Source organism: Rattus norvegicus, chromosome 13 (assembly GCF_021556685.1).
Source record: "Rattus norvegicus strain SHRSP/BbbUtx chromosome 13, alternate assembly SHRSP_T2T, whole genome shotgun sequence".
Classification (NCBI taxonomy): Eukaryota; Metazoa; Chordata; class Mammalia; order Rodentia; family Muridae; genus Rattus; species Rattus norvegicus.
The window spans coordinates 5,275,594-5,291,047 of record NC_141546.1 but is presented as its reverse complement, the minus strand read 5'-3'; the positions used below and the strand labels follow the sequence as shown (position 1 = coordinate 5,291,047).

General features: G+C 40.0%; 1 pseudogene; it reads right to left on the bottom strand.

Annotated features, from left to right (window-relative positions):
* Positions 1-9,315: 9,315 nt before the first annotated feature.
* Positions 9,316-15,102, bottom strand: LOC148001519 (igE-binding protein-like; annotated as a pseudogene).
* Positions 15,103-15,454: the final 352 nt, after the last annotated feature.

The following is a 15,454-nucleotide window of genomic DNA, read 5'->3' as shown; positions in this document are numbered from 1 at the left end:
ATCTATCTATCTATCTATCTATCTATCTATCTATCTATCTATCTATATCTATATCTATATCTATATCTATATCTATATCTATATCTATATCTATATATATATATATATATATATGAGATAGAAAAAAAGGAAAGCTAACTGGAAATATCACAGATTTTGTAAAACTTTAATCCCAGAGCCAGTAACAGACATCCTACAACAAGGCCAGACCTCCTAATACTTTCCAAAATGTTCCCACTAATGGAGACTATGCATTGAAGGACAAGCCTGTGGAGGTTGTTCTCATACAAACAATAAAGTACATGTGGCATGTCATTATATACATACACACACACACACACACACACACACACACACACATATATATATATAATATATATATATATATATATATATATATCAATTAAATTACTTATACCAGTCATGCCACTTAAAGGTGTATATAGGCCCACAGATGGTTTAGGCAGTTTCCATGACCATAAAAGGAAAATATTGTTCTTCGTAACAGAAGACCCTTCACCACTCTTCTACTAATCCTGGCTTAGTTAGCTAGCATTTTCTTTCTTCCTCTGTAAATGGGCATGCTATTCTTTTTCAAAAAATATTAATAACAAAGAATGCATTCTTTTGTAAGCAGTTGTAAATTTGATGTTTTTGTGTCTATTTATGTTTATGAATGCCTGTATTGTTATCACATTTTTATTAGTCATAGGGCAGTGCTTTCTTGTACGGATTGTTGTTTCCATTTGCTGGATGTGTTCAATGGCATACCTTCGAACATCCATGGATGCTAGGAACCAAACTAAGTAACTCTGTTAGAGTACTGTGTGCTCAGATGCAAGGAACAACACTAAGGTAATCTGTTAGAGTATCAAGTGCTCTTTATATCTGCAACATCTCTTCAATAATGATGTCTGCGTTTCTACGCTGTCGTATATTTTCATTTTGATTGAAAATACATGTAGCACTATAAATATGATGACAGATGAAATTAATTAAAACCTTAAGAGTCACACAGAGGTATTAAAAATAAACTCACACTTTAATTTCTTAAATGCCCCATTTGAGAATTTTGCCTCATCAAATTTAATCGATTGATTTTTTTTCAGAATTTTCCAGAGTAGACATGGCAAAAATGGGGTTGGAAATTTTATGATCTATCAACAGTAAATGCTGAATATGTATACCTGTGTATGTTTGACATTTGTATATCTTCTTTTAAATTTGATTGGTGCCTCCAGGGGCTGAGGACAAGAGAAGAGAGAAAGAATGTGGTCAGCATCTTGTGTATATATATGTACAATTTTGTTGTGCTTTCCTGATGACTCTCCCTTTTCCAAACTGCAGCTGCTTTTAATATCACAGCCTTGTAATACTTAAAATATCCAGTAGAATTGTCTGTTGCTAATTCAGGGTGATAAAACAGTTAAAATGGCCATAAGAGGCACAGTTCCACTGTATTCAGGGTTATTAGTATCTATTATTAGCTAGTAATCCATGTGAGTCTGTGTGGCAGCATAAGAAACTGCTTTTTTGAATTAAAAGCCTCTGTGTCAAGCTCCTCTAGAAGAAAAATGTTAACATAAGAAACATCCATTAAAATCCTTCCCTTGTTTTTTTTTTTTTTTTAATTTAGAGGTGGTCTAATTTAGCTACTTATTTTTCATGTTTGAAAATCATTTGTCCTATTCTTTAATTAGTCCAAAGGCATGATAGAAATTTCTACATTGGTGTCAAAGAGCTCTTTTATAGCTATTATGTAATTTTAATATTTATATTACAATAATTTACCTTTTATGTCTTTTTGTTTACACTCAGATCCACCACCCCACACAAAAATACAGAGATCAGAGAGTCATGAGAGTAGGATATCTCTATCTAACATGGGGATCCAGGAAGTTGAACTCTGCTTAACAGCTGGGCAGTTAGTAGCTTTCCTCCTGAAGTAGATCACCAGGGCCAGGTTTTTGATCATTTTTTTTCTGCAATCTATCCTAGGATAGCTTCTATACTTGGTCTGAAGAAGAGTCTCGAATTTATTTACATTTGCATACCTAGCTGTGCAACTGACATGTATTTAAAAGATTATTGTGATTAAGGTAATTAAAATTATTATTGAGTAATTTTGTCACCGTTGTAGAAAATCTGTTATCACCAACCTGGTATACAATACATAGCTTGCTTACAGAGGTGATTGCTTCCAAGGAAACCCAGGTGTTTTGGCCTCCCAAGGGTAACAGCTTACCACACATGACAAATGCAATATAGATTCGTATTTGATTTTCAACTATACTCTATTGACACACACATTCACCATTAATCCAGTAGTACAATCTTTTGTTCACTGTATCTCTGTTGACTATCTTGAACATAAGAAGTATAAATGTTCCAACTTCATTCCTTTTTTGTTGGCTTTAATGAATCCACATTATTTGTATTTACAATGCATTTTGAGATTATTTTATAATTGCCTGTAAAACAGCTTGATTTTTTATAGGAAATCTGTCAGATTAGACATCTTAATAAGTATTTTCATTTTAAAACATTCTATATTAAAGTTTACTTTGCTTTAAACATATAGTAGAAATGTATGCTGCCAATTCAGGGTGATAAAACAGTTAAAATGGCCATAAAAGGCAAAGTTCCACTGTATTCAGGACTATTGCTTGTCAGTCTTTCAACTCATCTATCTGGTTCAATCTTTACATACACCTTACTCTCTGGCCAAGTCTAACTGTGCTTCACTCTGAATGAAGGATCTGTCAATATCTGAGTCAAATGACCTATTTTCCTGAATCTCAATTGTTCTCACAGAAACACATTCTGTGCACAGAAATCCCACCATCCATTTTCTGCCCTGCTATTTGCCATCAGATCTTTATAAAAGCCAATCAGAAACAATTTCTAGATTTTTGGAGGAAGATTTCCAAAATAGAAGATGGATAATAAGCTATAAAAATGCAATAGCAAGATTCCCATGGTCTGGCTAATATTTTGTTCTATAACTGTACAGAATTAACTATTGAATATACAGAAACCCACCTGTACCTTAACATATTTTTTTTAAAAATTCTGGTACTTATAAATATGCATACAACTTATTTTAATCATATAATCTGACCACTTATTTGTTTAAGTAATCCTTCTCCCATGGTCAGACAAGTAAATCAAATATACTGACTGGCTTTTTTTTTTTTTTTTTGCTACTTTTTTTTTCCTTTTACGGGATATTGTTTTATTTACATTTCAATTTTAATCCCTTTCCCTGTTTCTCCTCCAGAAACCTGCTATCTACCCCGCTTCTATGAGGGTGCTCCCTCACCCACTCACCACTCCCTCTCTACACGGGAAGAAGCCTTGACAGGACCAAGGTCCTCTAACCCCTGTGATGCCCTGGCAAGGCCATCCTCTGCTATATATGTGGCTATCACCAAACGTATATCCCTATGTACCTTTTGGATGGTAGTTTAGTACTTGGTAGGTCTGGGGGTCTGTTTAGTTGATATTGTTGTTCTTCTAATGGGGTTGCAAACTCTTGAGCCCCTTCAGTACTTTCTTTAACTCTTCTATTAGGCACCCTGTTTTCAGTCCAATAGTTGGCCGAGACATTCCACCTCTGTATTTTTAAGTCTCTTGCAGAGCTTGTCAGACTGCTGTCAGCATGCACTTCTTGTCATTTACAATATTGTCCGGATTTGGTGACTGTATATGGGATAGATCCCCAGGTGGGGGAGTTTCTGGATGACCTTTCTTTCAGTCTTTGATCCACACTTTGTATTCATGTTTCCTTCCGAGTTTATTTTTGTTACCTCTTCTAAGAAGGACTGAAGTATCCACATTTTGTACTTTCTTATTCTTGAGTTTCATCTGTTCTGTTATTTGTATCTTGGGTATTCTGAGGTTTGGGGCTAATATAATATTCACTTATAAGTGAGTTCATGTCATGTGTGCTTTTTTTTGTTTTTGTTTTGTTTTTGTTTGTTTGTTTGTTTTTTTGATTGGGTTACCTCACTTAGGATATTTTCTAGTTCTATCCATTTGCCAAATAATTTCATTAAGTCATTGTTTTTATAGCTGAGTAGTGCCCCATTGTGTAAATCTATCACATTTTCTGTATCTATTTCTCTGATGAACGACATCTATCTGGGTTCTTTCCAGCTTATGGGTATTGTAAATAAGGCTGGTATGAACATAATGGAGCATGTGTCCTTGTTATAGGTTGATGCACCTTTTGGGTACATGTCTAAGAGTGGTATAGCTTTCTGAGGAACCACCTGACTGATTTCCAGAGTAGTTGTACCAGCTTACAATCCCATCATCAGTGGAGAAATATTCCTCTTTGTTCACATCCTTGCCAACATCTGGTGTCACCTGAGATTTGACCATAGTCATTCTGAATGGCGTGAGGTAGAATCCCTGTTTTTTTTGTTTTGTTTTGTTTGTTTTGTTTATTTTATTTCCATTACCCTGATGACTAAAGATGTTGAATGTTTTTTTAAGGATGATCGTATTCATTTATTTTTTATCTTTATTAAATTGACTATTTCTTATATACATTTCGATTATTATTCCCCTTCCCAGTTTCTAGTCAAACATCCCTCTAACTCATCCTCCTCCCCTTCCATATTGGCTTCCCCTCCCCAACCTCCCCAACATTACCACCCACCTCCCAAAAATCGTTTTCACTGGGGGTTCATACTTGCCAGGACCCAGGACATCCCCTTCCACTGGTGCTCTTACTAATCATTGCTACCTATGTGGTTGTAGCCCAGGGTTAGTCCATGTATAGTCTTTGAGTAGTGGCTTAGTTCCTGGAAGCTCTTGTTGGTTGGCATTGTTGTTCATATGAGGTCTTGAGCCCCTTCAAGCTCTTCCAGGCCTTTCTCTGATTACTTCAAGGGGGTCCAGATCTCAGTTTAGTGGATTGCTGCTGGCATTCGTCTATGTATTCGCTTCATTCCGGGTGTGTCTCTCAGGAGACATCTACATCCGGTTCCTGTCAGCCTGCATTTCTTTGCTTCATCCATCTTGTCTAATTGGGTGGCTGTATATGTATGGGCCACATGTAAGGCAGGCTCTGAATGGGTGTTCCTTCTGCCTCTCTGATAAACTTTGATCCCTATTGCCTAACAAGGTTTTCTTGTTCCCCTTTTAAAGAAGGAGTGAAGCATTTGTATTTGGGTCATCCTTCTTGACTTTCATGTGTTCTGTGCATCTAGGGTAATTCAAGAATTTGGACTAATATCCACTTATCAACGTGTGCATACCATGTGTGTTTTTCTGTGATTGGGTTACCTCACTCAAGATGATATTTCCAGTTCCATACATTTGCCTTTGAATTTTAAAAAGTCATTGTTTTTGATAGCTGAATAATATTGCATTGTGTAGATGTACCACATTTTCTGTATCCATTCTTCTGTTGAAGGGTATCTGGGTTCTTTCCAGCTTCTGGCTATTATAAATAAGGCTGCTATGAACTTACTGGAGCATGTGTCTTTGTTATTTGTTGGTGCATTTTTTGGGTATATGCCCAAGAGTGATATAGCTGAGTACTTGGGTAATTCAATGGCAAATTTTCAGAGGAACATCCAGACTGAATTCCAGAAAGGTTATACCAGTTTGCAGTCCTATTAGCAATGGAGGAGTGTTCCTCTTTCTCCACGTCTTTGCCAGCATTTCCTGTCACCTGAGTTTTTGATCTTAGCCATTCTCAATGGTGTGAGGTGAAATCTCAGGGTTGTTTTGATTTGTATTTCCCTTATAACTAAAGATATTGAAGATTTCTATGCATGTTTCTCAGCCATATAGCATTCCTCAGCTGTGAATTATTTATATAGCCCTGAACCCCAATTTTGATAGGGTAATTTGTCTCCTTGTGTCTAACTTCATGATTTCTTTGTATATTTTGGAAATAAACCCTCTATCTGATGTAGAATTTGTAAAGATCTTTTCCCAATCTGTTGGTTGCCGTTTTGTCCTAACAACAGTGTCCTTTGCCTTACAGAAGCTTTGCAGTTTTATGAGATCCCATTTTTTGATTCTTGATCTTAGAGCATAGACCATTAGTGTTTGGTTCAGGAAATTTTCTCCAGTGCCCATGTGTTCGAAATGCTTCCACACATTTTCTTCTATTAGTTTGATTGTATCTGGTTTGATGTGGATGTCCTTGATCCACTTGGACTTAAGCTTTATTCAGGGTGAATAAGCAATGTTCAATCTGCATTCTTCTACATGCTGACCTCAAGTTGAACCAGCACCATTTGCTGAAAATGCTATATTTTTTCCATTGGATGGTTTTGCCTCCTTTGTCAAAAATCAAGTGCCCATAGGTGTGTGGGTTCATTTCTGGATCTTCAATTCTATTCCACAGTTCTATCTGTCTGTCTCTGTACCAATACCATGCAGTTTTTATCATTATTGCTCAGTAATTCTGCTTTAGTTCAGGGATAGTGATTCCACTGAAGTCATTTTATTTTTGAAGATAGTTTTAGCTATCCTGGGTTTTTTGTTACTCCAGATGAATTTGCAAATTGTTCTGTTTAACTCACTGAAGAATTGGATTGGTATTTTGATGGGGATTGCATTGAACCTCTAGAACACATTTGATAAAATGGCCATTTTTACTATGTTAATCATGCAAATCCATAAGCATGGGAGATCTTTCCTTCTTCTGAGGTCTTCTTCAATTTCTTATTCAGGGGCTAGAAGTTCTTACCATACAGATCTTTTACGTGCTTGGATAAAGTCAGATTGAGGTATTTTATATTATTTGGGACTATTATGAAAGAATTTGTTTCCCTAATTTCTTTCTCAGCTTGTTTCTCTTTTGTGTTGAGGAAGGCTACTGATTTATTTGAGTTAATTTTATACCCAGCAACTTTGCTGAAGGTGTTTATCAGGTTTAGTAGTTCTCTGGTGAAACTTTTGGGATCGCTTAAATATACTATCATATCACCTGCAAATAGTGATATTTTGACTTCTTCTTTTCCAATCTGTATCCCCTTGATCTCCTTTTGTTTTCTGTTTGCTCTGGCTAGAACTTCAAGAACTATATCGAATAAGTAGGAAGAGAGTGGGCAGCCTTGTCTAGTCCCTGATTTTAGTGGGATTGCTTCAAATTTCTCTCCATTTATTTTAATGTTAGCGACTGGTTTGCTGTATATGGCTTTAACTATGTTTAGGTACGTGCCTTAGGTACGTCCAGGACTTTTGTCATGAAGGGGTTTTAAATTTTGTCAAATACTTTCTCTGCATCTAATGAACTGATCACGTGGTGTCATTCTTTCAGTTTGTTTATATAATGGATTACATTGATGGTTTTTCGTATATTAAACCATCCCTGCATGCCTGAGATTAAGTCTACTTGATCATAGCGAACGATTGTTTTGATGTGCTCTTGGATTCGGTTTGCCAGAATTTTTTTGAGTATTTTTACATTGATATTCATAAGGGAAATTGGTCTGAAGTTCTCTTTCTTTGTTGGTTCTTTCTGTGGTTTAGTTAAAAGTGTAATTGAGGCTTCATAGAAGGAATTCAGTAGTGATACATCTGGTTCTATATTGTGTAATAGTTTAGATAGTATTGGTATGAGGTATTCTATGAAGGTCTGATAGAATTCTGCACTAAACCCATCTGGACCTGGGCTCTTTTTGTTTGGGAGACATTTAATGACTGCTTCTATTTCCTTAGGAGTTATGGGGTTGTTTAACTGGTTTATCTGTTCCTGATTTAACTTCGGTACCTGGTATCTGTCTAGGAAATTGCCCATTTGTGCAGATTTTCAAGTTTTATTGAATGTAGAAATTTATAGTAGGATCTGATGATTTTTTGAATTTCCTCTGAATCTGTAGTTATGTCTTCCTTTTCATGTCTGATTTTGTTAATTGGACACACTCTCTGTGCCCTCTTGTTAATCTGGCTAAGGGTTTATCTATCTTGTTGATTTTCTCAAAAAAACCAACTTTTCTTTCTGTTGATTCCTTCTATGGTCTTTTGTTTCTACTTGGTTGATTTCAGCTCTGAATTTGATTATTTCCTGCCTCTACTCCTTCTGGGTCTATTTGCTTCTTTTTGTTCTAGAGCTTTTAGGTGTGCTGTCAAGCTGCTGATATATGCTCTCTTCTGTTTCTTTTTCAGGCACTCAGAGCTATGAGTTTTCCTCTTAGCACAACTTTCATTGTGTCCCATAAGTTTGGGTATATTCTACATTAATTTTCATTAAATTCTAAGAAGTCTTTAATTTCTTTCTTTATTCCTTCCTTGACCAGGTTATCATTGAGTAGAGCATTGTTCAACTTCCATGTAAATATGGGCGTTCTTCCCGTATTGTTATTGAATACCAGCTTTAGCCCGTGATGGTCTGATTGGACACATGGGATTATTTCTCTCTTTCTGTATCTGTTGAAGCCTGTTTTTTGACCAATTATACGGTCAGTTTTGGTGAAAGTACCATGAGGTGGTGAGAAGAAGGTATATTCTTTTGGTTTTGGATAGAGTGTTCTATAATTATCTGTTAAAACCATTTGTTTCATGCTTTCTCTTAGTCTGTCTTTGTCTCTGTTTAATTTCTGTTTCCATGATCTGTCCATTGAACACAGTGGGGTGTTGAAATCTCCTGCTATTATTGTGTGAGGTGCAATATATGCTTTGAGATATAGTAAGGTTTCTTTTATGTATGTATGTGCCCATATATTTGAAGCATATATATTTGCTCTTACATATTGCCCTTTTATTAGGTGCATCCTGCCGGATATCGGCGCCATCTTACAATGGAGATTGTGGGGGCGGCCCTCCACATCTCCCCCTTTTCTGTTTATAAGCAAATAGGACACCCATTAATAGGAGGATGAAGGCAGAGGTCATATCCTCGCACAAAGTTGGCGAACCTGTACAAGAGAGCTACCCTTAAGCTGTTGTTGAGACCCAGGGCACTCCCGACCCGTCGCACTGCCATTTTTCGAGGGAGGGAAAACTGGGGCAGATACCCTCATGCAATATGACATGCCTTCCAGGGAGCATGTTTGGTAGAACTTCCCTGTGTGATGCTAAGCTCGTCATCCCTCATGGGCTGCTCAAGCCAGACACTCTATTCCTGTGCAATGAACCAAGGTTCTAGGAGTGCAAGATCTGTCCAGCTGGCGACCTATTGCTTAAGCATGGTTAACCAAATATCGGCTGACGCTCCTTGTTCAAGGGCTATAAGCGCCTGGGCGATCACAATTTTGTCCCTCTTTGTTTGAAATCTCAATTTGCAAACAACCAGAGGAGTAACACTAATCCCCAGCAGAGGATCACTCCAAAAAGTCCCACCCCAACCTATTCCTTAAAATAAGAGACTGCTGAGGTTATCCAGGATGACAATCCTTCTGTCAAAGACAGATCCAGTCGGGTAGAGTTTACTTGAATGATGGCCGCTCTCAATTCCCTGAACGTCTGCTCAAAATCTGAGGTCCAATTCTGTAACAAATGCTGTGAAAGGGTTTTAGACAAATTGGCAGCTTTGTAAAGTGTTCATACTGTGTAGACATGACACAAAGGCAGGGGAACTTTTGTTCACAGCCAAGCTGGGCCAGTTGCCATAGGATGTCTAGCTGCTCTTGGAATCCACACAAATGGCGGCCAGACACAAACCGGAGCAGGGTTAAATCCCGTGCTCCAGTAAGGTTTACATTTTATATGAGTAGCTGTCCAGGCAGAGGCTGAAGGGCGGATATTCCCCATCCAGGAAAATGATAACCATCCCTTTTCGCCCTTTCCTCCAAGTAGCATCGCCATTGGCGTAAGATCAGTGCAGCTACCATTAACGCCACAAAGCATCCATTGATCAAAGGGATTATTATTGGACCGTCTAGGATTAATGGTGGTGAAGTTCACTCAGCCTCCCAAATCAGGAGAGAAGGAGAAAAAATTCGGGACTGCCCAGGCAGAGTCCCAGGACTGGCAACCAGTCCACGGCAAAGTAAGTTTTTCATCCTGGGTCCCTCTACAAAAGGGTGCCAACTTTGGTTGATGGAGAGGGCAGGTGGAAGAGTTAATGTAAGGCCACCAACCCTAGAGAACTGTGGCGTTATCCACAATGTCTTCCTCACCAGTTTCCCATGTGGCCTCCCTTAACCAAGCAGAAGATTGATTACTCAACATAATGCAAGGAAGATCAGAAGATGTTTTGTTGAATATGCCAAAACAAAGGCTGCCCTTGAGGGGAATAGTCCTATTTTCTTTTACTTGCTCTATATGGGAATCTAATGGTAAATAGGCTAGTCCCAATTTTTTGTTGGTAGTAAAGAAATGTGGAAACACTTGGGCATTATACATCATCGGCATCGGGAGGGGGAAGGTTGACATTATTCCCCACCATAGTTCGCTCTGCACTTTTATTGGCACTCCATGGATGAGCATGAGGATCACCAGAGTTGTCATCTTCTTGGTCCTCTGTCTTGATATTCCGAGTAAGTCGTCCCGGAACCCAAACTGGATTTTCATTATCCTGTGGAAAAACACAAGCAGCTCCCCTGGATCTTATCAAAACAGGATCCGGGCCCTTCCATTCGTTTTTCAATACATCTTTCCATTTAACTAATTCTTTTGTCCTTTTGGGCTCTGAGCAATGTCGCTCAGCCGCTGTTTGCCCAGCTTCATCAATATTTTAAAAATTTAAGGTAAAAAGGGCCAAAGAAGTGGCCACTCGGGATGTTGGGGGGAATTCTATCATAATTCCCCCTCTTTGTTTTATTAAATATGATTTGAGCGTCCGATGAGCGCGCTCTATGATTCCCTGCCCTTGAGGGTTGTAGGGCAGGCCCGTCAGGTGGGTAACCTGCATCTGAGCACAAAACTGACGGAATATTTGAGATGTGTAGGCGGGGCCATTGTCAGTTTTTACACATTTTGGCTTTCCCCAAGCACTCCATGCTTCAAGGCAGTGCTGAATGACATGTGTTGTTTTTTCTCCTGTAAGTGGGGTGGCATGTAGAATGCCAGAACATGTATCTATAGATACATGCACATACTGTAATTTTCCAAAAGTAGAATTATGAGTAACATCCATTTGCCAAATTTGCAATGGCTTTATTCCTCTTGGGTAGACCCCGATGTGAGGAACTGGGAGGAACTGGCAGCACTGTTGGCATTGGGTGACTACATCATGTGCCTCTTTTCTAGTTATAGAGAAGCGGTGGCATAAGGTTTCTGAGGTAACATGGAAATTGCCATGAAAGGTTTAGCGGCCTCTAGAGTAGAGGCCAGGGCCACAGCTATCATTTTTGTGGCTTTGTCAGCCAAATCATTCCCTGAACTCATTGGACCAGGGAGTCCAGAATGGGCCCATATATGAGTAATATATACAGGGAATCTCCTATTTATTAAAATAATTTGGATTTTTTGGAAAATCTCTGCTACCTTGCTAGTTGTCTTAATTACGCCGGCGGTTTCAAGGATATTAACTGCATTGACCACATAGGAGGAATCTGATACAATATTTAGAGGCATCTGGAATTTTTCAAGGACCTCCATGACCACTAGGCATTCTACCACTTGGGGTGAGGTTTCAAAATATTGTAGTGAGAACACTTGCGAATTTACAACATATGCTCCCACCCCTGTTTTTGACCCATCCGTATACACTGTTATCCCTTCATTTATTGTCTGTGGTATGTGACGCGAGGGAAAACAACAGGTTGTGATCTAGCAAAACATAATAGGGGGTGTTTAGGATAATGATTATCTATCTTTCCAGCAAAGGAAGTAACTAACACTGCCCAAACATTTGAGGTAGAAGGTAATGTTTGAACCTGAATGGCTGTATGTGGTACTATCAAAGTTTTGGGTTCTTTCCCAAAATGAGTAATAGCTGGCTTCAACCCGCGGAGTGCAAGCTGAGCAATCGCATCAGGATACCAGTCAATAATCTTAGCAGGAGATGCATTGGGATGGATCCATAATAAAGGCCTATTCTGCCACAAGACAGCTGTTGGTAATTGCATTGTTGTGAAAACACACAAATCAAAAGGCTTGGTTTCATCAATGTGGTGCAATTGAGCATCCTGTAAGGCCTTTTCTACAACTTGTAAGGCCTGGTTTGCAGCTGGCATCAATGCTCTCGGAGAGGAGATATGAAAGTCCCCTTCCAAAATATCAAATAAAGGCTTCAACTCAGCAGAGGATATCTTTAAAAATGGTCTCAGCCAATTTATATCTCTCAATAACTTTTGGAAATCATTTAAGGTATGCAAAGGATCTCTGCGAATCTCTAATTTCTGGGGAACTATTTTTTCAGGATAAATGACCGATCCCAGAAATGATTCAATTTCTGCAATTTGAATCTTTTCTGCAGCGACTTGTAGTCCCCATCGTCCCAATGTTTTGATTAAGATGGGATATGAGGTCTGTAAGGTTGTTAAAGCTTTATCACATATTAAAATGTCATCCATGTAATGAGCCAGAAGCAAAGATGGAAATTGCTTCCTTATAGGTTCAAGGGCTCGTTGCACATATAGCTGACAAATAGTGGGGCTATTCGCCATGCCTTGAGGCAGGACCTTCCACTGAAATCTCTTATCACGTTCAAGATAATTAGTAGCTGGTATAGTAAATGCAAACCTCTGTCTGTCCTGTGGACACAAGGGGATGGAAAAGAAACAATCCTTAATGTCTATAATTATTATCTTCCATTGCTTAGGTAAGGCGGAGAGTAAGGGTAGGCCTCATTGGATCGAACCAAATAAACGCATATGTGCATTAATGGCTCTCAAATCGTGGAGAAGTCTCCATTTTCCTGATATTTTCTTTATCACAAAAATAGGAGTATTCCATGGTGAAATGGACGGTTCTAAATGACCAAGCTGCAATTGTTCATTAACCAATTTAGTGGCAGCTTCTAATTTTTCAGAGGATAGATGCCATTGAGGAACCCATATTGCCTCTTCCGTAAGCCAGGGTATGGGCATAGAACTCTCAATGTCACCTAGGAAAAACCCAGGACTTGTTTTTGGGGGTTTGCTACTGGTTCAATGGGCATGAGACAGCCCTGTTCTAATCACCCTAGGCCTATCCCTTCCTTATAGCCCATCCTTGACATCATGTGGGCCACTTTTGTGGGGTATTCGTTAGATAAGGTTAGTCCCATGGTCTGCATAACATCTCTCCCACAAAGATTAACAGGTAGGGGAAGTACATAGGGAACAAATTGTCCCTGTCGTCCATCGACAGTCGTTCAAGTTAGAGTGGCATAGCTGATTTTAGGGCACGACTGGTAGCCTAAGCCTTGTAGCGAGTGAGAAGGTCTTATGGTAGGCCACGATTGAGGCCACCATTTTGAGGAAATTATACTTTTATCAGCCCCAGTATCCAGAATGTCTTTAAATTTCTTTCCATTAATTTCTAAGCTCAATTTTGGGTGGTTGTTAAGATGAACCACCAAATATGCCAAATCATTACCAGTGGACCCCATGGGCCCCTTGGTATCCTGTATTGTGGTTCGGAAGCACGGAAGGAGTAATAACTGTGCTATTCTATCTCCTTCACTTATGGAAAAAACCCCATCGGGACTTGAACAAAGAATCTGAATATTAAGAGAGTGCTGAGCTTCAACAAGGCCTGGGTGGACTATCAGTCCTTATAGGGCGAGAGATCCTCTCCCAAGGAAAAGGCCTATCGTTCCTGGGGGCAAAGGCCCCACAGTCTGAGCAGGAATTGGCTGAATGCCCATCTGGGGCATTAGAAAGATGTCGGAGGCGGCACACAGGTCCAATTTTGTGTCACCTATTGGGGAGTCTCCTCTGTCAGGGTCATGGATTTCTGAAAGTGGTTCCCATATCTTTGAGGGCCCTGGGACCGGGGGCCCAACGATCCGTTTTTTGATATCTCCTTAGGCTGAGCTTCTAAAGGAGGGAGCAGTTTGCCCTTAATATCCCTCACTGAGCAGCACTGGTCAGACCTATGGTAGCCCTTGCCCCATCAGACACAGATAGTTGCAGGCCTCCTGTCTCCCTTAGTTATCCTACAGTCTCTTTTTAAATGGCCCACTTTTCCACATTGAAAACATGATCTTGTATCTGTCCCTTTAAGGGGGCGTCGCTGGGACTGGAGAATGGCGGCCACCAAGCCTGCGTTAGTAAGGGGCCTGCTGAGTTCTCTGCAGACTCTGAGCCAATCCTGTAACCCTTTATTTTTTCTGGGGGCTATGGCTGCTCTGAATTCCTGGGTGGCTTGCTCAAAAACAAGCTGTTCTATAAGGGGTGCTGATTGCTCCGCATCACCAAATATTCGTCTGGCAGTCTCTGTCATTCTAGCCACGAAGTCTGAGAACGGTTCCTGAGGTCCCTGGATGATTCGAGTAAGTTGATTATCAGCCCCTCCTTTCTTAGTAAGTGCCTTCCAGGCCTTAATGACCGAGCTGGAGATTTGAACATAAGCGCCCCAATGGTAATTATCTTGGTCCGCTGCGAAGCGACCCTGTCCTGTCAAGAGTTCAAACGTTCATTCTTGCTGCTCAGGCATTAATGCCATGGCATTAGCTCTGGCCTGTGTTTGAGCCGCCTCATACCAAAGCGCCTTCCATTCCATATATTGGCCCATATTAACAAGGGTCGCCTTTGCAATCATCTGCCAATCGGCGGGTGTCAAATAATTTAGGGCCAGCCTTTCAAGAATGGTTAGGGTGAAATTGGCTGTAACTCCGTACTTTCTGACAGACTCCGCCAGCTCTTTTATTTGGTTATATTCGACTGGGTCATGAGCCTGCTCACCCTCCTGTGTTTCAAAAACTGGGAACGTCATGCACAGCTTCCTTCTCACTCTTTCGGGGACTAAAGAGAACGCACAAGAGCGCGCCTCATACGGAGGGGGCGCCGTTGGCGACTGCAGTGGCAGAAGCTTCCTATTACCTTCCTTTCGTTGCTCACAGTTGTATCTCTCTTCCTCATATCTAGCTGTTTCCTCATCTAACTCAGCCTCCTCCTCTGAATCTAAAATTCCATTCTCAGAGCTATCAGAACTGTTGAGGTTCAGCGCTTCTAGCTCTTTCACAGGGTATATGCTGGCTCCCCCACCCGGTTGCTGTGTAGAGAGGGAAGTGCTGGAATCTGAAAGCTTTAACCCTTCCATTTTCCGCAGACTTAACGGGAGGGCTCTTTTTCTTTCTCAGGATGTCATTTCTCTTGCGCGTGCCTAATCTCTCACTACGTTCAGTTTCTGACATGCTGTCCTGGACTACCTCGAGAGCAGTCTGTTCTCCTACCTTGCTGCCTTACAAACTTCATCTGCTAAGCAATTTTTGACTAGTTTCCATATGGCTTTAGTTCCTAGCCGCAGATCTTTCTCCGCCAATTTTCTGTCTAGGTCCCTTCCAAGTTTGTCCCATGAGGCTATTGTAAACGAGCCTGAACAGGCAAACCAGGGAGCCACCCTGTCCACTTCTTTCACAAAGTTTTTAAGTGTTCTTCCTTCAATTTTAATG